Genomic DNA, 24,809 nt, shown 5'->3' with positions numbered 1-24,809 from the left:
GAGATGGCATGAGGGGGCGGAGCTATGACATCACGAGCTCCCGCATCGGCTACAGCATTTGGAACAGTTTATTCCAAACGCTGAGCAGCGGAGAACCCCTTTAAGTAGAATATAATAATCCAGTAAAACCTCTATTCCATTATAAATGCCACCCAACAGTAATACAACTAAAATAATACAAGAAATCTACAAACTTTTAAACTTTATCCAGTACAATATTACAGTAATTCATTATGTTGAAGGGAGATATCTGGGCAAACAAAGTATATGCCAGTTGTTTCACCATGGCACATAGTTTACAAAGAAGAAGCCTGGTAGAAGTCCATTTGATAAACAAACTGATGCAATTAAGTAGTGGATTCAGGGTTGGAAAACCTTTTAACTCCACGTTAAAATTAACATGTAATGGGATACTTGAGGTCAGAGACACAATTGTTTTCAGATGGTTAGATGACAAATCAGCATATATAATGATGAATAGACATAAACTAACCTGACTCATCTAAATGCTTCACTAACAAAAAAGCAGTAAATAGACACATTTTGGGCAGCATTAATCACTATGGGATGTGCCAGACTGAGATGAGTACAGTGAGATTTTCAACATACAATGTTTTTTTCTGGACCATTGTAACTTGAAACCAGACTCAGCATACAATGCTACAGACAGTCCAGATCTGTGAAACGTGTCAATGGCCGGAAGAACCGACCAATTGGAATGGGCATTTTACTGTTAAAACACCTGTATTACTGAAGCGTATGCACTGACTGACTGTCTGATAGCGCCTCCTACAGTACAAGGGAAGGGTACTACATGTTCTGTACTACTCTTTACCTGTGCCAGGGATAGCTGCTCCAGGTACTGTGTGTACTGTACAGGACCCTGAAGAAGCTCCTGTCCTCTACATAGACAGTGATTTACAGCTCCCAGCAGATCTTTCTTACTTTTATATGTAAGGATTTTATTTATCTATACTAGTTATCTACTTATTTTTCTTTAAACCTCACTTTTTCCAATTTTTTGGATGACATTTTGGTGTCTTCAGAATCAATTATCAGATTTCCATAGAGTTATGGTCTCAACATACAATGGTCATCCTGGAACCAATTAATATTGTAACTTGAGGGGCCACTGTATATATGGGAAATATAAGTGAGAACTTATCTTGCCATTACAGATTACATTCATGGTCCCAGTGATCAGACGCTACTGATCTAACATTTATCACCTATGTAATGTTCATAATAATAGCATAAAAATGATGTGGGTAATTTTAAAAACAATAAAATTATTTTTATTTGGAAGCAATGTGACCTGATAAATGGCCAGATAATCAGATATTCTGGATTAATAGACAGCTGTAGACAAGCATATAAAAGTAACTTGTAAGGTTTAGAGAACCATCTACAAGAAATCACTTGTAGAAGGCTCTGGGATAGAACTGCTGTTTTACCACTAGGGGGCAATGTTAGCACACAGTAGAATACTGCAAGCACTTGGGTGTTTTCCTTCTAAGAATAAGATGTTTAGAGAATTTATAACATTCTCTAATAAATAGCATTTTTTACGTGTAAACATTCAGTTATGCATGTAGTTTACATGAAAGCTGGCTTAGGCTGGGTTTACACCAGGTTTTTGCAATGCAGTTCCCGTATCAGGTGTTTGAGGAAAAACAGATTCCTCAAAACCGGACTAAACTGTATATGTGTGTACAAATTTTAACCCATATATAGTTCAAAACCATATACGGTTTGAAAAATAATGTCCGGTTGCATCCGTTTTTTAAGAAAAAAAGCTGTATCCATTTTTAACTTTTCACTCTATTATGAATAAAGTTTCACCTGTTAGATTGAAATTCCAAGAAAACAAACTTTCGGCGTGCATTGCGCATGTGCAAAGTCAAAAACCGTATGGTGCTAACCGGATGGAGCCGTACGCACATACAGTTCCCATTGATTCCCATGTTTAAAGGGGTACTCCACCCCTAGACATCTTATCCCCTATCCAAAGGATGGGGGATAAGATGTCTGATCGCGGGGGTCCCATGCAGCACCCACCTGTATCTGCTTCCGGCAGCGCTGGAGGTTCTGGCTCCCGACCACGGGAACGGAAGATCGTGATGTCACGACTCCGCCCCCGTGTGACGTCACGCCCCACCCCCTCAATGCAAGTCTATGGGAGGGGGCGTGACAGTCGTCAGGCCCCCTCTCATAGACTTGCATTGAGGGGGCGGGGCGTGATATCACACAGGGGCGGAGTCGTCATGTCACGATTTTCCGTACCCGGTGTCGGGAGCCAGAGCCTCCAGCGCTGCCGGAAGCAGATACAGGTGGGTGCTGCATGGGACCCCTGCGATCAGACATCTTATCCCCTATCCTTTGGATAGGGGATAAGGTGTGTAGGGGTGGAGTACCCCTTCAAAAATAACTACACACTTTCAATACTGTTTTTCCCCCGGACCAAAAGCCATGGTAGGCTACAGTTTTGGGTACGGGAAAGAAACGGACAAAACCCGTACAAGATGCAAAACGGACACAGCCGGATGCCTCGTTTGGCATATGGTTTTCAATGGATAGTCAATGCGTTCGGTTTTAAATATGGTTCCATATGGTTTTAAAATTGAAAAAGGTATATGGGAACTGTATTGCAAAAAACGTGGTGTGAACCCAGCCTTACCTTGCCTTATCTCAATAATGCTTCTTAAATACCCTTCTATGGTATATAGACTTTATTAAAGCGGGATTCCCTCTTAAATTCTACTTACCCTACTTACCCTGCAGTGCTGTGTAAAAATATCTCGGTGTCCCTGCCACTGATTATCCTTAGAACGTATGTATGTAGTGATGGATTCGCCATAAAGGGTTTTATGTCTTAGTTCTACACAATTCTAAACAATATGATTTGGGTGAAAAAATTTAAATAAGTTACCCCGAGAATAACCAATATAGCAAATGTGTTATCAGCTGTTACCACTAGGGGCAGTAAATAACATTTCCCTTATAATAAAAGGAAATGGTTTTTCCATTATGGGCATTTTATACTTCTGTGTTAAATTTTTTAACAGTGCACTTTGGATAATAGAACAGATCTCCAAACATTCAGCTGCTAAGTAGCCAAAGTGACAGCTGGCATCGCTTGGCATGATCCTACTGATCGGAGTCCAAGACCACTTGCGGGCTTTATTATTTTGCTATGTTATATCATGTAATGAACTAAGCACTAGCACTAGTTTATATTACAAAACCTGTGATGCTGCTCTAATTGCCAGTATTCCTAAAAGCATTGACCAATTCTCTTGACAGATTTGGATTTTTTCTAATTTTAATAAAACATTAATTTTTAATTCATATTTTGTTAGATAAATGTAAAGGGACAGATGAACAGATCCTATATGCTTCAAAGAGTTATACATGGTTGCACATTTTAGACCTATTTTTTTATAAAGGGCTTTTCCTTAAAAAAAAAAATGTATCCTACTATGTATGGATACTATTATTACATACTTGGTACAGCCCCCTCGGTTGATATTTGTATTTTATCAAGGTACATACATTCAAAGTGTACCCGTCATTTAAAGAGGTTTCTGTCCGTCAGGGTCTCAGTGCTGAGACCCCACCCATCAGGAGAACAAGCAGGTATAATAAGTGCATGGCAGCTTTACTCCTCGATTTCAGTTATTTTTGTCTTGCTGCTCCATTATAAGTCAATGGGGCAGTTAGACGCTTATCTCTGCTCATTCTCATGACCGGTGGGAGTCTCAGCACTGATAATACCTAGGAAAACTTTTGACAAGTTTCTGTGACATGTCAAATTTTTTTTTCACTGACAGGTACACTTTAAAGTGTTAAACATTGGGGAGAAGGCTAACCTGACAACAGACGGAATTACTCCACTACCTATGTACAGTGAGGAGGACTATACTGCCAGTAAATGTCTAGACACAGGAGCATTTTGGAGGACATTGTAGATCAGTCCTGTGCAGCTGTGAATCAAGCCCTGGCATGATATTTAAAGGGGTACTCCGCTGCTCAGTGTGTGGAACAAACTGTTCCGAACGCTGGAGTCGGCAGCTCTTGATGTCATGACCCTGCCCCCTCATGACATCATGCCCCGCCCCCTCAATGCAAATCTATGGGAGGGGGTGTGACGGTTGTCATGCCCTGCCCCCTCCCATAGACTTGCATTGAGGGGGCGGGTGTGACGTCATGAGGCTTTGACGCCACAAGCTCCCAGCACCAGCTCCAGCGTTCGGAACATCTTGTTCCAAACGCTGAGCAGCAGAGTACCCCTTTAATACTCACAGTAAGCTCTTTGCAGTCTCTATTTCTTCTGTTTTTCTCTACTCACCCCCATTTCCCTCCTTGCCCCTCCCATCACTGTAGACTTGTATAGGTAGCATGCAACTGATCTCTCAGTGAGCTGCTAGTCTGTCTTGCAAGTCTGTTTGTTTTTTTATAGTGAAGTTCTTTCTTTCAATATATATTCTAGTTTTTTACCTTCACCTGTCCTATTGATGTATGCAAACATGAAGAAATGACAGTGACTGATTTTTTTTTTTAGCTTTTAGTGAATAGACAAACTCCTTGGCATTTCTGGTGCCAAATATATCCAATGTTTAGTACAATTGTTCAATCAATCTATCAATACTTTACATGTATTAAAAATGTTTAAAAAGACACTATCACACATTGCTATTCAGGCACTTTAATACTTATATGTTATGTATTCACAATAGGTGATTAACCCCTTGTGTTCATGATGCCAGGGCATGGTTTTACCTCTCCACCATCCGAAGGTATGGCCGCTGGATCCTGGGCTAGGCACGGGGGCAAATAATGACTCTGACGCCAAGTTACAGAACTATGGCTGCTTTGCAGAGTCAGACAGGTGTAACAGTCTATACAGCTTAACTAGGCCCACGGAGGTGCCCAGTACTTCTTTATAAAAATCTTAATCCTTCCAGTACTTATCAGCTGCTGTATACTCCACAGTTAGTTCTGTAGTTTTTTCCAGTCTGACAACAGTGCTCTCTGCTGCCACCTCTGTCCATGTCAGGAACTGTCCACAGTAGGAGCAAATCCCCAAAAGCAAACCTCTCATGCTGCGGACAGTTCCTGACATGGACAGAGGTGTCAGCAGAGAGCACTGTGGTCAGACTGGAAAGAACTATACAACTTCCTCTGTAGCTTACAACAGCTGATAAGTACTGGAAGGATTAAGATTTTTAACAAAAGTAATTTACAATTATGTTTAACACCAGTTGATTTGAAAACATTTTAATTATTCAATTTTTTGTGAATTTTCATAACAAACCTCACCGGTTTTAATATAGCAGGGATGAAAATTCTGATGGTAAATCTGAAGCAAAATCTGCATGTTTTCCTTAGGGTGCATTCACATCTCTATTTTATCATCCTACTTTTTTTCACGATTTTTTACCTTTAAATTGTACAAAACTGTATGCCACATGTGTCAGTTTTGATCCGCATCCGATTTTGCATGACTTTAGATCGGGGGTAAAATCATGGTTGACCACGAGATTTTTTTTATTATTATGGCCTATGTAAATCTTATTGAATCGTGTGACTGTGCGATTTCATCAGATTTATCGCACACGATTTCTTTTTACACATGCACAGTAGCATCTTTAAATAAACTTTATTGCCCTTGACATAGATATAATTTTACAAACATGATCAGATTTTTTGTGAAAAAGCAGATAAAATTTTCAGCTGTACGATTTTTTTATACGATTTTTTAATCGGATACCAATTTTTTTTTTATATATGATTGTATATGATTTCAGGTAATCTGATTTTGTCCGATTTTACTGTCTAAATTGGATTGGTAAAATCATTATGTGAACCAGGCCTTACTGGACATCTTTCCACAGGATTTAATTACTGAAATGACATGATGCCTAATAGTGATTTTGTGGTTCTTTTTTGTGTGTTTGTATCTTTACCTTTGCATAATCTTATTAGACTATATGTAATACAGTAAAATCTCCCTTAGCAGACACCTCCCAATAGGGGACACCTCCCAATAGCGGACAGTTTTTAATTCCCTGGCAGAGTCCCATAAGACTTAATAGGGGACATACCCAATAGCGGACGCGGACACACCCAATAGAGGTGTGTCCGCGTCCGCCCCACTCAATGCATATCTATGGGAGGGGGTGTGATGTCCCCTCCCATAGACTTGCATTGAGAGGGCGTGGACATGATGTCACAAGGGGCATGGCTGACCCTCGCAGCGTGAAAACAGCGTTCGGAAAATTTACTTCCATACGCTGGCCAGTGGAGTACCCCTTTAAAAAATAATTATTTGTATATAAAAAAAAAACCTCAAGAGGTAGTATAACCCTCTTGATATTAGTAAAAAGCTGTATGCACAATAAACTGGATGTGTTTCACAGAAGACAGAATACCGCACCATAACACATTTGTGGTCTCACCGTCCCTTTTAATGTTAACAAAAACAGGATTTAGACAATAGATAATTTTTTGATATCACATTCTCAAGGAAAAATTGTTATGGGGTCATTTATTAAAGGAGTAGTCCAGTGGTGATTCAGTGGTGAGCAACTTATCCCCTATCCTAAGGATAGGGGATAAGTTGCAGATCGCGGGGGGTCCGACCACTGGGGCCCCCTGAGATCTCCTGTACGGAGCCCCGACAGCCAGCGGGAAGGGGGCGTGTCGACCTCCGCACGAGGCGGCGGCCGACACGCCCCCTCAATACAACTCTATGGCAGAGCCGAAGCGCTGCCTTCGGCAATCTCCGGCTCTGCCATAGAGATGTATTGAGGGGGCGTGTCGGCCGCCGCCTCGTGCGGGGGTCGACACCCGCTATCTCGGTGGAGAGCCGGGGCCCCGTACAGAGAGATCGCAGGGAGCCCCAGCGGTCGGACCCCCCGTGATCTCAAACTTATCCCCTATCCTTAGGATAGGGGATAAGTTTTTCACCACTGGACTACCCCTTTAAAGGAAAACTGTCAGTCGGTTCACCCACACTAAACCCAATATACTGGGTGATAGTGTGGGTGAACTGGAGTCCAACGAGGGGTCACTTACTTTAGTGTGTGCCCTGGCCGTTGAGTTTTCCCCTGATAAATTTCTGTTTGTCCTCTCTGCAGTAGTGCTTTGAAGGTGGTTCCCCGTCGTCCATATCTCTTTGGGTCGTGGAGGAAGGGGCCTAAGCCTGCCCCCATGGTTTGCATATTCATTTTCTTCACATGCCCCCAGAGCACAGCGCTCTGTCTGCAGAGCGCATGTGCTCGAAGATTTTGCGCAGCTCTCACGTCCTGATGACGTGAGAGTTGTGCGTCCCCGGAGAGCGCTCTGCGCAGTGTAACTGCGCATGCGCTGGGCCCTCGCTACTGCCAACTTCTGTAGCAAGGGCCATCGGGACGTGAGAGCTGCGTAAAATGTTCAAGTGCATGCACTCTGCAGACAGAGCGCTGCGCTCACCAGACAGAGCGCTACGCTCCGGGGGCACGTGAAGAAAATGAATATGCAAACCACAAGGGCGGGCTTAGGCCCCTTCCTCTGGGACCCAAAGAAATGTGGACGTCGGGGGCGGGCTTTGGCCCCTTCCTCTGGGACCCAAAGAAATATGGACGATGGATGGGGGAACCACTTTCAAATCGCTACTACAAAGAGGACAAACAGAAATTTATCGAGGGAGAACTCGGCGGCCAGGGCACACATTAAAGTAAGTGACCCTTCGTTGGAATCCAGTTCACCCATACTATCACCCAGAATATTGGGTTTAGGGTGGGTGAACTGGCTGACAGTTTTCCTTTAACATGTTTTGTTTGTCTGTGCCGTGCACTAGTATGTGCCAGGTGCAGCCGGTTGGCATTTATCAACATGCCTGCCCATTTTGATAAATGTCAACTAGCGTATCTGCACAACTTGGAGCTAAAGTGGAGTGCAGTTGTCAGCCCGACGTGGCTTCCTGCGCCTGCTACCCGCATTGGTGGCCATTACGCAAAAGTGTCTGGCTCTTGCAAAAGTCGCACAACGTGAATCACTGAGTAAATTATGCTCCTAGGAAACCACATCGTAAACCAAGCCCACATAACCCCAACTAGCATAAATCTGAAAGCCATTTACGCTGAAAAAAGTCACATCATTCATACGGCTTGCTGCAACTTCCCAAATATATAGCCCAATTTAGGCCTCTGAATAAACCTGTTACCAGGAGAAGCATGTATCCTCTGACTTCCATCTGCTGGAAGATTCATCTATAACGGATAGGAGCATTACACTGTGAGCACACAGCATTGAGTATGGCTTCAATCAATATGACATACACATATCTAGAAGACAATAAGGCCTTTCTAAAATTTGCATTTCCGTTAAAAACCAGTCATAGATTTTCTATCACTGACAACAGAACATTGATATGCCATCAGCCCAGGCTTCCTGACCAACCCTTTTCATTTTTCTAATGGCACCAGACAGAGGTGCCTCTGATATTTGCTTTAGTCAAGAAGCCTATTGGATTGGCCATTAGACAAAACCTGAACATAGATTATGAGCCTGCCTATAAAGGGGTACTCCAGTGGAAAGCAATTTTTTGAAAATCAGCTGGTGCCGGAAAGTGGGGAAAGATAAAATTAAACAGATTTGTAAATTACTTCTATTTAAAAATGTTAATAATTCCAGTACTTATCAGCTGCTGTTTTCTACAGAGGAAGTTCTTTTCTTTTTGAATTTCCTTTCTTTCTGACCACAGTGCTCTCTGCTATCCATTTTAGAAGCTGTCTAGAGTAGGAGCAAATCCCCATAGCAAGCCTATGCTACTCTGGACAGTTCCTGACATGGACAGAGGTGTCAGCAGAGAGCACTGTGGTCAGACAGAAAGAAATTCAAAAAGAAAAGAACTTCATCTGGAGCATACAGCAGCTGATAAGTGCTGGAAGGATTAAGATTTTTAAATAGAAATAATTTACAAATCTGTTTAACTTTCTGGCACCAGTTGATTAAAAAAATTAATCCACCAGAGTACCCCTTTAACATATGCATCATTCTTATTTTTCTGGTATTTCTGCTAAAAAAATGTTGTGGTAGGCTATGTTCTGATTAAATAGTAGCCTATGTTTGGGGGATATGTGATCATACTGGCAGAATGGTGTATAAAGTGACATACTTGTGCTGTGTACACTGATTTCAGTGGACTGAAGGAAGTCTACTAGTGACTATGGGGGCATTCATCATTGTAGGTGTAAGTGAAACATTTTTGTACACCTTTTTTTGTGTGCCGATAATGTGTAGTTGCACCAAATTTATAAAATGGTCGCAGGGCATTTGATAAATTTGATGCATTTTCATTACTAAATATCTTCCTGTATTACAAGATCCTTCTCTCAGTAAATATTTACAAGCTGGATGCAATTTTCCCACATAACAGTGGGCCCAGTGGGGAAGGCACACCAATGTAAGACACCGACGGGTCAGACGAAAGGCAAATCTGGGTCCAGATGTAGTAGCATAGTTAATGACAGGCAGATTGGTCGTGGCAGAAACCACAGGTTCAAAAGTCCAAGTCCATGAACAGGAGAAGCTATATGGTGCAGATGGTCAGTGGTCATACACAACCTAGCTGAACAGCTTCATTATGTACACTAGGGAATCTTGTTGCTTAGGCTAGGAGGACATGGTGAAGATGTCTTGCTGAGCAGGGTGGGGACTGGATTTTGGGTGATGCACATAGGATGAAGAGGGTAATCGAGGCAGGGGTACAAAAATAAAAATTAACCTACAATCACCCAGATCTCAATCCAGTCAGCAGAAGGTGGGAGATCAGTTATGAAGTCCATTGTTATGTGTTTCAAGAGACTGACTGGTTGTGAACAAAAGCAATGCCCCCAGAAATATGGTCCCATTCATCTTTTGCAAGAGAATGCCAATAATGGCAAGAAAAGTATCTTGAAGACTCTAGTGTGGACAGCTTACTTGAAATCATGTCCATACATGAGTAAGTAATCCTCTAGTTACAATGACCTCAGGTAACAATATTTTCAACATACAATGGTTTTTCCTGGACCATTATAACTTGAAATGATACTCAACATGCAATGCCAGAAACAGTCTAAATCCATGGCTTGTGTAAATGGCTGAAACATCCAACCTATCAGAGTGGGCATTTCACTGGTAAAACCCCTGTATTATGTGCATGCACTGATTTACTGTCAAGTTACCTGTGCCAGGAGTAGCTGTTTGTTTGTATACCAGGTAAGGGCAGCTCTATATTGTATCCGTGGGTATATTGTGCATACTGTACCCTTAACTCTATGTGTAATGTGATTTAAAGCTTATAACAGCTATATCTGACTTTCATATGTAAGAACTTGCTTTATCTGTATATGTAGTCTTATCATTTTAATGTAATCTTTTTTTTAGTTTTGGATGACATTTTGGAGACTTTGTGTGGTGTCTGGGGTGTTGCAATGATATTACAGGGTCTGGTGGTATTAATCCCTACTTGTCGTGACTCCAGGGTGCGGTTTGCTTAGTATAGGAGATCCTGCCGCCAACCAGCCCACAGACGTCAGTGATAATAAACGGAATGTCCACAGCAGATTTTACGAGATAACTGGAAACTTGTACTTGAACTTTTATGCAACAGTCTTTACAATTGTACAGTTTCTCTTGAGGTAACCCCGGGATGCAGGTTCCTCACAGGCTTTGCTGTGACTAATAGTCTTTAGCTTTAAGCAGGCCATGGTGTTACTAATTATAAGATTTGAGTGGAATAGTAGTCACACAGGATTTGTAGGTTGAGCTTCCTAACTCACTGTTTTAGTGGCTGCTGGTTCTTTAGGCTTTGGCCTAGTTGAGATGAATGAAGATATGCTGATTTGCGGATTGTGCTTGCTTGATTGTCTGGAACTAAGAGCAGGAACCAAGAGAGTGAATTTACAGACTACAGCCCCTTATATACTGGACCAATCCCATTGGCTGCAAATCCTGTAAGTCCTGAACCCAGAGAACTCTGGGTACATCACACGACATCATCACATGACCCTGGAAGGTCCTATATATCTATACAACCATTATCATATACCACTTGACCTGGGTAGGTCCTATACATTTGTACACTATACAAAGAGGCGACCAAGGGGCAAGCCCTGCAGGAGAGCCCTGTAGAATGGAGGGACTCTAGCTGAGGGGACTTTAGACAGGGACAGGACCAGGTCCTGTCCTGGGACACCACATTTGTAACCAATTACCTGTTTTGCATAGAGTTAAGGTCTCAAGATACAACCGATCCTTGAACCGATTAATATTGTAACTTGAGGGACCACTTACTCTATCTGCTTCCTCTTGACAGAAGGGACAAAGGATTTCGACAGAGGAATATCCTTCAGAACAATGGGAACCACAGAATGGAGCAAAAACAACTTATCCCCTATAAGTGTTTGATCGTGGGGGGTCCGAACTCTTGGCCCCCCCGGTATCTCCTGCACGAAGCCACAGCTCTGTCGCAGCTCTCCCTTGCAGGAGGTGTGCGGGCCGCAGCATGACGCTGCAGTCGATACGCCTCCTCCATGTAGTTCTATGCGCATTAGCTGTAACACTCACGTTTCAGAGGACAGGAACCCCGGTAGATGTGGAGCATAGTCTAAGGTGCTGCTGGTTTTCACCACGGCACCCAGGTCGCTAACGCTGGCACGGCTCGACCACACAGGCGACTGAGGAGATGCGAGGCACAGGAGGGATAAGGCAGCTCGTAGTCTGGATAGCAGAAGGTCAGGGCAGGCGGAACGGTTGCATAGTCAGGACGTAGCAGGAGGTCAATAGGCAGGTGGCAGAGAAACAAGGTCGGGTTACAAAGCGAAGGATCAAGGCAGAAACAGCAATGCTTTCTCTCAGGCTCAAGGCAACAAAGATCCGGAAGGGGAGTGAGGAGGGTTGAGGAATATATAAATGAGCCACAGGTGAATCACACTAATGAGCGCACTGGCCCTTTAAATCTTAAAGCTGCGGCACATTTTTTTGGCATCCTCTTCTTTCTTAAAGCACATATTGGAGCAGTAAGTGATGACAAATTGGTAATACATCATCTGTAAAAGTTAGCAAAACCCACAAATCTCTGGCACGGAGGCCCCGTGGGCATGGCCAGTTCTGATTTTCTTTGTCCATTTGTAAGCTTGTATCAGAGATGACATATCCCAGGAACAGTTTGGAGAATCTTGTGAAGACACAAGCAGCTGCTGGATTAGACAGACATGCTTCCTATGTGAGGTCAGATCAGGTGAGTAGATAAAGGTACCTTTCAAATACACCACCACACAGAGCCCCAAAGCAGATCACTGAAAATGTATCCCGAAATAACGCTGTAACATTACAAAGACAAAAGGTGCAATGAGATATTCATGATGGCCGTCTCAAGTATTGAAAAAAATTTCCACTTGTCACCTTTACAATGCAGGTAAGGTTGTATGTTCTGTTTAGGTCTAACTTAGAAAAGATCTTAGCTCCATAAACTCTACTAAAAAGCTTAGAAATCAGTTGCATGTAATACTTGTTCTTTAAGGTAGACAGATTTTGTGGTACCAGAGATGGTGATGCAGAGCACACATCAGACAGGCATGAAGAGTGGCAGCAAGACCACAATTGCAAAATCTGCATGTGTGCAATGTTGTGTGTGTATGTGTAGCCAGGGAAGACCCAGGAGGACAGGATTATTTGTGTCTGGAAGAATGTAGAAGGAGATCTTTTCCAACATTTAGACTCAAAAAGACAGGTATTTACTGGGCAGACACTGGATGTGCTTGCACATGGTAGATGGCACCAACATAGGTGGACAGAGGAGAGCTAGAACTAGGCAATCATATCTTGATGCAGGACTGGTGCAAAAAATGTTGCCACCCTGGGCAAAAGCTAATTTTGCTGCTGCCTTGACCCTGCCCATTGGCTCGCCCTTTGACACAACCCACCTTACTACTGGGGTGACACACTGTCACAAGTCCCCTCCTCATGTAATTAGCTTACTACTGGTGTGACACACTGTAACAAACCCCCTCCTTATGTAATTAGCTTACTACTGGGGTGACACACTGTAACAAACCCCCTCCTCATGTAATTAGCTTACTACTGGGGTAACACACTGTAACAAACCTCCTCCTCATGCTGCTGGCTGAGCGAGTGGTTTGGATACTGGTTTTCTAACTTCCTTGCAGCAGGTAGAGCGGCACCCCCCATCAAGAGGGCACTCTAGGTGGCTGCCTATTTTGCCTTTAGGCAGAGCTGGCCCTGGCTCCCATAAGTGAGAGTCATGGGTACCAACAGATTCCGTGAGAAATCCTTTCTTCCTATGGTCATCTGTCCCACTATCCCTAGGTGCTGGAGTTTCCTGGCTTGAGAGGACAGTTGTCCACCTTGTATCCCCTCGCCACCACAAGTAAGTTGATGTTCTTAAACTGTGAGCTTGAGGTGTTCGACTAGCATGGGCTCCTCAAAAGATGTGGCAGAGGGAGAAAGCATAGGCCTGTGGAATGGAGGTGCTAATTTTGGAGTCCTCTTAGGAGTGGTGTAAAAAAGGGTCCACATAGCAAATATTATGAAGTCTTATTTTGAACCCCAACCCCATGCAGCATTTAAGTGAAAAAGAGGTGTTGCCCAGGGTGCCCTTGAGATTTAATGCCTCTCGGCTCTCATTACCTGCCTCTGCCTGTGTATTAAACAGGGCTCGGCTTCAGGCGTCACGCCCTTTTGAAAGCTCACACGTGTGCTATGGTGAGTGCAAGTGCCGCCAGTAATGGAGACAGAGAGCTTGCCCCAGCTGTCATCACCACCCAGGCATTCAACAGGGCTTGGCCATGGAAGCCGAGCCCTGTCTGTCAATCACACAGGCAGTGGCTGTTGAATGAGAACTGGAGAGGTCTTGCGGCCCAAGGGCACTTCAGAGCCTGAGTCACACCTCTTTGGCACTTTAATAAAAGAGTGTTTTTTTTTTATTGTACCAAAGACATAAACAGCTAAACACTGTTTTGTGTCCTGTGATCTGAGTAGTAAAGAGTTGGTTGACCATTTTATAGTGCAGTGTTTCCCAACTAGCTAGCCTCCAGCTGATACAAGACTACAACTACCAGCATGCCCAGACAGCCTTTGGCTGTCCAGGCATGCTGGGAGTTGTAGTTTTGCAACAGCGGGAGGCACACTGGTTGGGAATTGTTGCTGTAGTGTGGTGATGTCATCAGTGGCGTTGCTAGGGCTGGTGTCACCCGGTGCGGTAGAAAATGGTGTCACTCTCTATAGTGAGGAGAATACAAAATGATATCAGTGACTACAGGTGACGTCTTCTCTATAGTGAGGAGAAGATACAGTGATATCAGTGATTACAGGTGACATTTTCTCTATAGTGAGGAGAATATACAATGATATCGGTGACTACAGGTGATGTATTCTCTATAGTGAGGCGAACATACAATGATATCAGTGACTACAGGGGACGTCTTCACTATAATGAGAATACATAATGATATCAGTGACTACAGGTGACGTCTTCTCTATAGTGAGGAGAATACACAATGATATCAGTGATTACAGGTGACGTCTTCACTATAGTGAGGAGAATATACAATATCAGTGATTACAGGTGACGTCTTCTCTATAGTGAGGAGAAAACACAATGATATCAGTGACTACAGGTGACGTCTTCTCTACAGTGAGGAGAAGATACAGTGATATCAGTGATTACAGGTGACATTTTCTCTATAGTGAGGAGGATAAACAATGTTATCAGTGACTATAGGTGACGTTTTCTCTATAGTGAGGAGAATAAACAATATCAGTGACTACAGGTGACGTCTTCTCCATAGTGAGGAGAATATACAATGATATCAGTGACTACAGGTGACGTCTCCTCTATAGTGAGGAGAATATACAATGATATCGGTGACTACAGGTGATGTCTTCTCTATAGTGAGGCGAACATACAATGATATCAGTGACTACAGGGGACGTCTTTTCTATAGTGAGAATACACAATGATATCAGTGACTACAGGTGACGCCTTCTCTATAGTGAGGAGAATACACAATGATATCAGTGACTACAGGTGTCGTCTTCTTTATAGTCTTTCCTTACCTAATTCAGTTGGTACATACCAGTAGTGTTGCTCGCGAATATTCGCAATGCGAATTTTATTCGCGAATATCGCATATTCGCGAATTCACGAATATTCGCGAATATAGCACTATATATTCGTAATTACGAATATTTGTTTTATTTTTTTTGTTTGTTTTGTTTTTCACAGTACACATCACAGTGATCACCCCTCTCTGCTTCCAGCTTGTGTGGTGTAAAGAAGGCTCTAATACTACTGTGTGAGACAGGTGTGCGAATTTTCGCTAATTTTCGCACATGCAAATTTTCGCTTATGCTAATTTTTGTATATGTTAATTTTCGCATACGCAAATTTTCACAAATGCAAAAATAATACGAGAATATGACAAATATGCGAATATTCGCGAATATATGACGAATATTCGTCCATATATTCGCAAATTCGAATAATGCCTATGCCGCTCAACACTACATACCAGCGGGACTTGTTCCAGCTAAATTTTCACTCTGTAGAACTTGAGTAGAACCAGGGCCGGTTCTGCCTTTAGTCAAAATAGGCAGCTGCCTAGAGCACCCTCTTTATGGGGGGCGCGCATACAGAGGAAGTTTGTTACAGTGTGTCATCCCAGTAGTAAGGTAATTACATGAGGAGGGTTGTTACAGTGTGTCAGCCCAGTAGTAAGGTAATTACATGAGGAGGGTTGTTACAGTGTGTCACCCCAGTAGTAAGGAGATTACATGATGAGGAGATTTGTTACAGTGTGTCTGCCCAGTAGTAAGGAGATTACATGAGGAGGAGGGTTGTTACAGTGTGTAACCCCAGTAGTAAGGAGATTACATGAGGAGGAGTTTTGTTAGTGTGTCACCCCAGTAGTAAGGAGATTACATGAAGAGGAGGTTTATTACAGTGTGTCACCCCAGTAGTAAGGAGATTACATGAGGAATAGGTTTGTTACAGTGTGTCACCCCAGTAGTAAGAAGATTATATGAGGAGGAGGTTTGTTACAGTGTGTCACCCCCGTAGTAAGAAGATTACATGAGGTGAAGGTTTATTACAGTGTGTCACCCCAGTAGTAAGAACATAACATGAGGAGAAGGTCTATTACAGTGTGTCACCCCAGTAGTAAGTAGATTACATGAAGAGGAGGTTTGTTACAGTGTGTCATCCCCGTAATAAGGTAATTACATGAGCAGGAGGTTTGTTACAGTGTGTCACCCCAGTAGTAAGGAGATTACATGAGGAGGAGGTTTGTTACAGTGTGTCACCCCAGTAGTAAGGAGATTACATGAGGAGGAGGTTTGTTACAGTGTGTCACCCCAGTAGTAAGGTAATTACATGAGGAGGAGGTTTGTTACAGTGTGTAACCCCAGTAGTAAGGTGAGTACATGAGGAGGAGGTTTGTTACAGTGTGTCACCCCAGTAGTAAGGAGATTACATGAGGAGGAGGTTTGTTACAGTGTGTCACCCCAGTAGTAAGGAGATTACATGAGGAGTAGGTTTGTTACAGTGTGTCACCCCAGTAGTAAGGAGATTACATGAGGAATAGGTTTGTTACAGTGTGTCACCCCAGTAGTAAGAAGATTACATGAGGAGAAGGTTTATTACAGTGTGTCACCCCCGTAGTAAGAACATAACATGAGGAGGAGGTCTATTACAGTGTGTCACCCCAGTAGTAAGTAGATTACATGAAGAGGAGGTTTGTTAGTGTGTCATCCCCGTAATAAGGTAATTACATGAGCAGGAGGTTTGTTACCGTGTGTTACCCCAGTAGTAAGGAGATTACATGAGGAGGAGGTTTGTTATAGTGTGTCACCCCAGTAGTAAGGAGATTACATGAGGAGGAGGTTTGTTACAGTGTGTCACCCCAGTAGTAAGGTAATTACATGAGGAGGAGGTTTGTTACAGTGTGTCACCCCAGTAGTAAGGAGATTACATGAGGTGGAGGTATGTTACAGTGTGTCACCCCAGTAGTAAGGAGATTACATGAGGAGGAGGTTTGTTACAGTGTGTCACCCCAGTAGTAAGGAGATTACATGATGAGGAGATTTGTTACAGTGTGTCTGCCCAGTAGTAAGGAGATTACATGAGGAGGAGGGTTGTTACAGTGTGTAACCCCAGTAGTAAGGAGATTACATGAGGAGGAGTTTTGTTAGTGTGTCACCCCAGTAGTAAGGAGATTACATGAAGAGGAGGTTTATTACAGTGTGTCACCCCAGTAGTAAGGAGATTACATGAGGAATAGGTTTGTTACAGTGTGTCACCCCAGTAGTAAGAAGATTATATGAGGAGGAGGTTTGTTACAGTGTGTCACCCCCGTAGTAAGAAGATTACATGAGGTGAAGGTTTATTACAGTGTGTCACCCCAGTAGTAAGAACATAACATGAGGAGAAGGTCTATTACAGTGTGTCACCCCAGTAGTAAGTAGATTACATGAAGAGGAGGTTTGTTACAGTGTGTCATCCCCGTAATAAGGTAATTACATGAGCAGGAGGTTTGTTACAGTGTGTCACCCCAGTAGTAAGGAGATTACATGAGGAGGAGGTTTGTTACAGTGTGTCACCCCAGTAGTAAGGAGATTACATGAGGAGGAGGTTTGTTACAGTGTGTCACCCCAGTAGTAAGGTAATTACATGAGGAGGAGGTTTGTTACAGTGTGTAACCCCAGTAGTAAGGTGAGTACATGAGGAGGAGGTTTGTTACAGTGTGTCACCCCAGTAGTAAGGAGATTACATGAGGAGGAGGTTTGTTACAGTGTGTCACCCCAGTAGTAAGGAGATTACATGAGGAGTAGGTTTGTTACAGTGTGACACCCCAGTAGTAAGGAGATTACATGAGGAATAGGTTTGTTACAGTGTGTCACCCCAGTAGTAAGAAGATTACATGAGGAGAAGGTTTATTACAGTGTGTCACCCCCGTAGTAAGAACATAACATGAGGAGGAGGTCTATTACAGTGTGTCACCCCAGTAGTAAGTAGATTACATGAAGAGGAGGTTTGTTAGTGTGTCATCCCCGTAATAAGGTAATTACATGAGCAGGAGGTTTGTTACCGTGTGTTACCCCAGTAGTAAGGAGATTACATGAGGAGGAGGTTTGTTATAGTGTGTCACCCCAGTAGTAAGGAGATTACATGAGGAGGAGGTTTGTTACAGTGTGTCACCCCAGTAGTAAGGTAATTACATGAGGAGGAGGTTTGTTACAGTGTGTCACCCCAGTAGTAAGGAGATTACATGAGGTGGAGGTATGTTACAGTGTGTCACCCCAGTAGTAAGGAGATTACATGAGGAGGAGGTTTGTTACAGTGTGTCACCCCAGTAGTAAGGTGAGTACATGAGGAGGAGGTTTGTTACAGTGTGTCACCCCAGTAGTAAGGTGATTACATGAGGAGTAGGTTTGTTACAGTGTGTCACCCCTGTAGTAAGGAAATTACATGAGGAGTAGGTTTGTTACAGTGTGTCACCCCAGTAGTATGGTAATTACATGAAGAGGAGGTTTGTTACAGTGTGTCACCCCAGTAGTATGGTAATTACATGAGGAGGTTTGGTGCAGTGTGTCACCCCAGTAGTAAAGTGAGGCATGTCAAAAGGCGGGACCAAGGAGCAGCAAAATTAGCTTTCGCCTAGGGTGGCAAAAATCCTTGCACCAGCCCTGAGTAGAACCCAGATTGCTCCTCACTGTGTCAGCAGTTTCTGAGCCTCTATTACAAAACAATAATTAATATAACCCAATGATGCTAATATAGCCCAATACTGCACCCCCCCTGGCAGTAGCACTCCCATCATCCATTGGCAGCACCATCCTCTTGGATGATGGGGGTGCTACTGCCAGGAGGATGATCCTGCTAATGGATGATGAGGGTGCTACTGCCCCTGCCTGGCAATAGCACCCCCCCATCATCCATCAGCAGGATCATCCTTCTGGTTGATGGGGGTGCTACTGCCAGGAGGATGATCCTGCCGATGGATGATGAGGGTGCTACTGACCCCCCCCCCCCCCAGCAGTAGCACCCCGTCATCCATCGGCAGGATAATCCTCCTGGCAGCAGCACCCCCATCATCCATCGGCAGCACCATACTCCTGGATGGTATGGGGGTGCTACTGCCAAGAGGATGATCCTGCCAACGGATGATGAGGGTGCTACTGCCCCCCCCCCCCCCCAGCAGTAGCACCCCCCCATCATCTATCGGCAGGATCACCCTCCTGGCAGTAGTACCCCCATCATTCAGTAGCAGCATTATCCTCCTGGATGATGGGGGTGCTACTGCCAGGAGGATGAGTCTGCCAATGCATAATGGGGGTGCTACTGCTACCGCCAGGGGGGGGGGGCAGTAGCACCCTCATCATCCATTGGCAAGGTGATCCCCGCCCCGGTAATAGCACCTGTGGTGGCCCAGTACAGGAGGTGATACTGTCAGGCAGCCTCCTTCAGTGTCCCCAAGGCTCCCTGCACTTGTTTCCACATGTAAATATGTTTATTATGTATTGTACGGTGTAATGTGTGAAGAAAGAGTTTTCACTTTAAGACTGTTTACCATGTGAGTTGTCATGTGATTGTTTTCCAGGAGGTATCAGTGACCAGGTGACTTAATCTTGACCAATGGGATCCCCCCAGAGCATCCCCCATAAAAGCCCTGGGTGGAGCCTCTGCTCTCTCTCTTGCTCCCTGCTGAGGTCCAGTCAAGTTGTGCCTAAGTGTGTGTCCAGAGTCATAGGAGGCCTCAAGTCCTGTCTGCAGCCACAAGCTACAAGCCACAGTCACAGTCTTGTCAGTCATCAGTCACAAGTCACGTCAGTCACAGTCATCATTTGTGAAGTCAACGTGGCCTGCATTAAATTGACCCCATCTACTACAAGAACCAGCAAGCCCTTAAGGTCTCCTCCGTGGGCCTCGATGAACTGTATAGACTTTTCCACCTGTCTATCCTCTGTAAAGCTACGGTTATTCGTAACTTGGCGTCGGAGTCATTATTGCCCCCGTGCCTAGCCCAGGATCTTGCAGTATACTTTCGGGTGGTACTGAGGATAGATTAACGCCCTGGCATCACGAATACAAGGGGTTAATGCATCTGCCCCTAGGGTAATTCCATCTGCCATGCATCACATCCTCATACCACAACTTTTGGCGTCACAAACAGGATATGGGTGTGCGCCTTATGCCACAAGTCCTGCCCCCTAGTCTGAACTGTGTCCAATATTGTCTGCAAAAAAAGCATGCCAATGCAATTTAACCCCTTAACGACGCGTATATTTAAGTCCTGCGCCGGCTCCCGCGATATGAAGCGGGATCGCGCCGCGATCCCGCATCATATCGCGTCGGTCCCGGCGCTCATCAACGGCCGGGACCCGCAGCTAATACCACACATCGCCGATCGCGGCGATGTGTGGTATTAACCCTTTAGAAGCGGGGGTCAAAGCTGACCGCCGCTTCTAAAGCGAAAGTGAAAGTGACCCGGCTGCTCAGTCTGGCTGTTCGGGACCGCCGCGGTGAAATCGCGGTGTCCCGAACAGCTGACCGGACACCGGGAGGCCCCTTACCTGCCTCCTCGGTGTCCGATCGGTGAATGACTGCTCCGTGCCTGAGATCCAGGCAGGAGCAGTCAAGCGCCGATAACACTGATCCCAGGCGTGTTAATACATGCCTGTGATCTGTGTAAAAGATCAGTGTGTGCAATGTTATAGGTACCTATGGGACCTATAACACTGCAAAAAAAAAGTTAAAAAAAGTGTTAATAAAGGTCATTTAACCCCTTCCCTAATAAAAGTTTGAATCACCCCCCTTTTTCCATAAAAAAAATAAAACAGTGTAAAAAAAATAAAAAATAAACGTATCTGGTATCACCGCGTGCGTAAATATCCGAACTATAAAAATATATCATTAATTAAACCGTACCGTCAATGGCGTACGCGCAAAAAAATTCCAAAGTCAAAAAAAGCGCATTTTTGGTCACTTTTTATACCATTAAAAAATGAATAAAAAGTGATCAAAAAGTCCGATCAAAACAAAAATCATACCGATAAAAACTTCAGATCACGGCGCAAAAAATGAGTCCTCATACCGCCCTGTATGTGGAAAAATAAAAAAGTTATAGGGGTCAGAAAATGACATTTTTAAACGTATAAATTTTCCTGCATGTAGTTATGATTTTTTCCAGAAGTGCGACAAAATCAAACCTATATAAGTAGGGTATCATTTTAACCATATGGACCTACAGAATAATGATAAGGTGTAATTTTTACCGAAATATGCATTGCGTAGAAACGGAAGCCCCCAAAATTTACAAAATGGCATTTTTTCTTCGATTATGTCGCACAATGATTTTTTTTTTTCCGTTTCGCCGTGCATTTTTGGGTAAAATGACTAATGTCACTGCAAAGTAGAATTGGCGACGCAAGAAAAAGCCATAATATGGATTTTTAGGTGGAAAATTGAAAGGGTTATGATTTTTAAAAGGTAAGGAGGAAAAAAACGAAAGTGCAAAAACTGAAAAATCCTGAGTCCTTAAGGGGTTAAGTCTGAGCCAGAATGTGTATGGGACTTTGTCTATAACATGTGTTTTACTCGAGGAGCTGGTGAAATAGAGGGGGAGGTGAAGAAAAGTTTGTTGCCTGGTATTTGGAAGAGTATGGAAGTCGTGAAAACCATGTGCAAAATCAAATCAGAAACTATGTTGCGTTGCCAAGTATTGCCTGTACCTGCAAGGGTTAAAGATGTGCCGGAGAAGCACGCGAAAATGACCCGCGCTGGTTAGCGTCCCGTCCCTGGGCATGGAAACCATGCGGTTGTATCGATGCTGAAGTGAAACTGTGAAGATCCGTCCCTTGTTCCCGGGGGAGTGGAAGTCAGCGCTGTACCGCTGACGCACTTCCGGCCGGCGGCCATTTCCCCGAAGCCCTGCATAAAAGGAGTAGCGATGCCTGAACCACTCAGTTTTACGGAAGTTTGTAAGAGGAGCAGCATGGCAAGCACATGTACAGAGAGTCCCAAGATAGCATCGGAGGCCCGGAAAGTTGCCGTGGCGCAAATGTTTCAGGAGCAGGCAGATCATATACAGCGCATCTCTATTGGGGACGAAGAGGCCTGCTACTATGTCCCGCTGCCCGAGGACGATGGAGACTGGCCACCAACCCCGGAAGAGGGAACGCCAGCATCTTCTAGTGCATCATCGCCGATGAGGCTGTCCCCTCACAACCGGACCTCAGGGTCCTGGGTCAAAATTCACACCGACAAGTCAGAACTGAGTACCCCGGCTTAGGCCACGTTCACCACCCCTCCTTCTATCCCTAGCCCAGAGCAAACCCCCCACCCCCAGGCCCGGAAGTCTGCTGTACGTCCCCAGTCACCATCATTACTTAAGTGGTTGTTTGGCGATGAGCCGCAAGTTATCCAATATCTGCGACAGTGTCTGCTACCTTTGTCCCCTAAAGTCAAAGGCATCTGTCCAGAAGAAGAGAAATATTTGCCCGAAGTGCCTGTCAAGGCACCAAAGTATCTACCACAATGTGCCCAGGCCTACTCCTGTGGTTGAGGAGGTGTGGCCTAACCAGTAGGGACCAACTGAAGTGCCTCGACCTACTCCCGCAGAGGAGGTTTGGCTGGCCTAACAGGCACAAACTGACGTTCCCCCAGTGGCGCAAGTCGCTGTAGTGCAAATGGTGGTCACCATCAGTCTACTTTGTCCCGGGTGAACTGGAACATCTGAGTGAGTCCATTAGAGGGGGCACAGTCCCGTGGACCCCGCTACATGTCCTAGACTCGGAAGCAGTCCGACCGGCGAGGGTGGGATGGCAAGTTCCCAAGTTAGGGAAGTCTACCCGTGATAATTCTGATATATATCATTAACTTTCTTTGTGAAGTACTTTTGTTCTCCACAGGTTATGCAACGTTTAGGAAAAGTGCCTGACAAATTTGTCAAAAAAGTTTATTTGTAACCAATTGCGTAAGTGTATGTGCCCGACTTCTAGCCTTGATTCTTTACTAAGAACTCTAAAATGTACCAGGACTGTGGAGCGGTACAACGAAAATATGTATATATCGTTAGAGCACTATGAGGGAGATTTATCAAAACTTGTCCAGAGGAAAAGTTGCTGAGTTGCCCATAGCAACCAATTAGATCGCTTCTTTCATTTTTGAAAAGGCCTCTGAAAAATGAAAGAAGCAATCTGATTGGTTGCTATGGGCAACTCAGCAACTTTTCCTCTTGACAGGTTTTGATAAATCTCCCCTTATATTCTTATACTGGTGTACTATAATGGTTATTGGGTATTGTAATAAAATGTACATAATTTGTACAAAATGTCAAGATGTAGAGTGTCTGGGGGAGGAGCATCGTGGTGTCACCCCATCAGGCTGGATGCACACATTATACATACATATAATCCACAGTCTGCACTCCAGATGTGACAAGCCACAAGTGCTGCTATAAAGTGACAGCATCGCTTTTATTTCCCGGCATTCATTGCTGTTCTATTCAATAATCCCTCCCGAATTCTGTGTCCTGGGACCGGGACTCTGAGGAGGCGGCACCACCTCCCCTGGTGAGCCTCATCCTCGCTCCCGCCTCCCTGCACTGATTGGCTGATAGATGAGAAGTACCGCCCCCTTACCCTTGCCGCTCGTCACTGATTGGCTCTTTTGTCCTGTCACTCTCCGCCTGCTGTGAGAACTAGTTTGTTGCATTGTCTTGTATATTACCTGGCTGCAGAGCTGTGCCGCCTGGACATGGTGAGGGGGCAGCACCGGGCACAAGGGGCACACACACTGCTGGAGAGCCGTCTGGTGAGCATATGGGGAATGTCTTGTTTATGTCTCACTTGTTATTATGCTGCAGTATGAGAAGACGGCGGTGACTACTTGTATCGGATCAAGAGACACAAGGGGTTAACCATGTTTAGGACTGCTCTTGCAACAGTTTGGTTAACTTTAGGACAGCAACAATTGTTTAAATTCGTGGCATCTTAGGGGTTAACTATTTGATGACTGTTTTTTTTTTTGTTTGGAGAGGGGTGTGTTGCAGACAGGTCTGGCAGGAGAGGAGTTAACTTGTTTTGGGACATGTCTGATAGCAGAAGGGTTAACTGTGTTGGGGGACAGTTCTGGCGGCAGAGGGGTTAACTATGTTGGGGGACAGGTCTGATAGCAGAGGGATTAACTATGTTGGGGGACAGGTCTGGCGGCAGAGGGGTTAACTATGTTGGGGGACAGGTCTGGCGGCAGAGGGGTTAACTCCGTTGGGGGACAGGTCTGATATCAGAGGGGTTAACTATGTTAGGGGACAGGTCTGATAGCAGAGGGGTTAACTATGTTGGGGGACAGGTCTGGCGGCAGAGGGGTTAACGGTGTTGGGGGACAGGTGTGATAGCAGTGGGGTTAACTATGTTGGGGGACAGGTCTGATAGCAGAGGGGTTAACGGTGTTGGGGGACAGGTCTGATAGCAGAGGGATTAACTATGTTGGGGGACAGGTCTGGCGGCAGAGGGGTTAACTATGTTGGGGGACAGGTCTGGCGGCAGAGGGGTTAACTCCGTTGGGGGACAGGTCTGATATCAGAGGGGTTAACTATGTTAGGGGACAGGTCTGATAGCAGAGGGGTTAACTATGTTGGGGGACAGGTCTGGCGGCAGAGGGGTTAACGGTGTTGGGGGACAGGTGTGATAGCAGTGGGGTTAACTATGTTGGGGGACAGGTCTGATAGCAGAGGGGTTAACGGTGTTGGGGGACAGGTCTG

General features: G+C 44.6%; 1 protein-coding gene and 1 long non-coding RNA gene across 2 annotated transcripts in view; one reads left to right on the top strand and one right to left on the bottom strand.

Moving 5' to 3' along the window:
- The window catches only part of LOC130368351 (uncharacterized), a 73,141-nt gene extending 49,589 nt beyond the window's left edge, over positions 1-23,552 (bottom strand). The window contains exon 1 of the long non-coding RNA XR_008892428.1: positions 23,455-23,552. This is a non-coding gene — a long non-coding RNA (uncharacterized LOC130368351). The remainder of the gene's footprint in view (positions 1-23,454) is intronic.
- A 237-nt stretch (positions 23,553-23,789) lies between these two features.
- KLHL25 (kelch like family member 25) overlaps positions 23,790-24,809 on the top strand; it is a 45,296-nt gene continuing 44,276 nt past the window's right edge. Inside the window, exon 1 of the mRNA XM_056571890.1 lies at positions 23,790-23,860. The gene's annotated coding sequence lies outside the window, so the exon portion shown is untranslated. The remainder of the gene's footprint in view (positions 23,861-24,809) is intronic.

The sequence above is a fragment of the Hyla sarda genome, chromosome 4 (genome assembly GCF_029499605.1).
Source record: "Hyla sarda isolate aHylSar1 chromosome 4, aHylSar1.hap1, whole genome shotgun sequence".
NCBI lineage: Eukaryota > Metazoa > Chordata > Amphibia > Anura > Hylidae > Hyla > Hyla sarda.
This window is presented reverse-complemented; position numbering and strand designations above follow the sequence as displayed.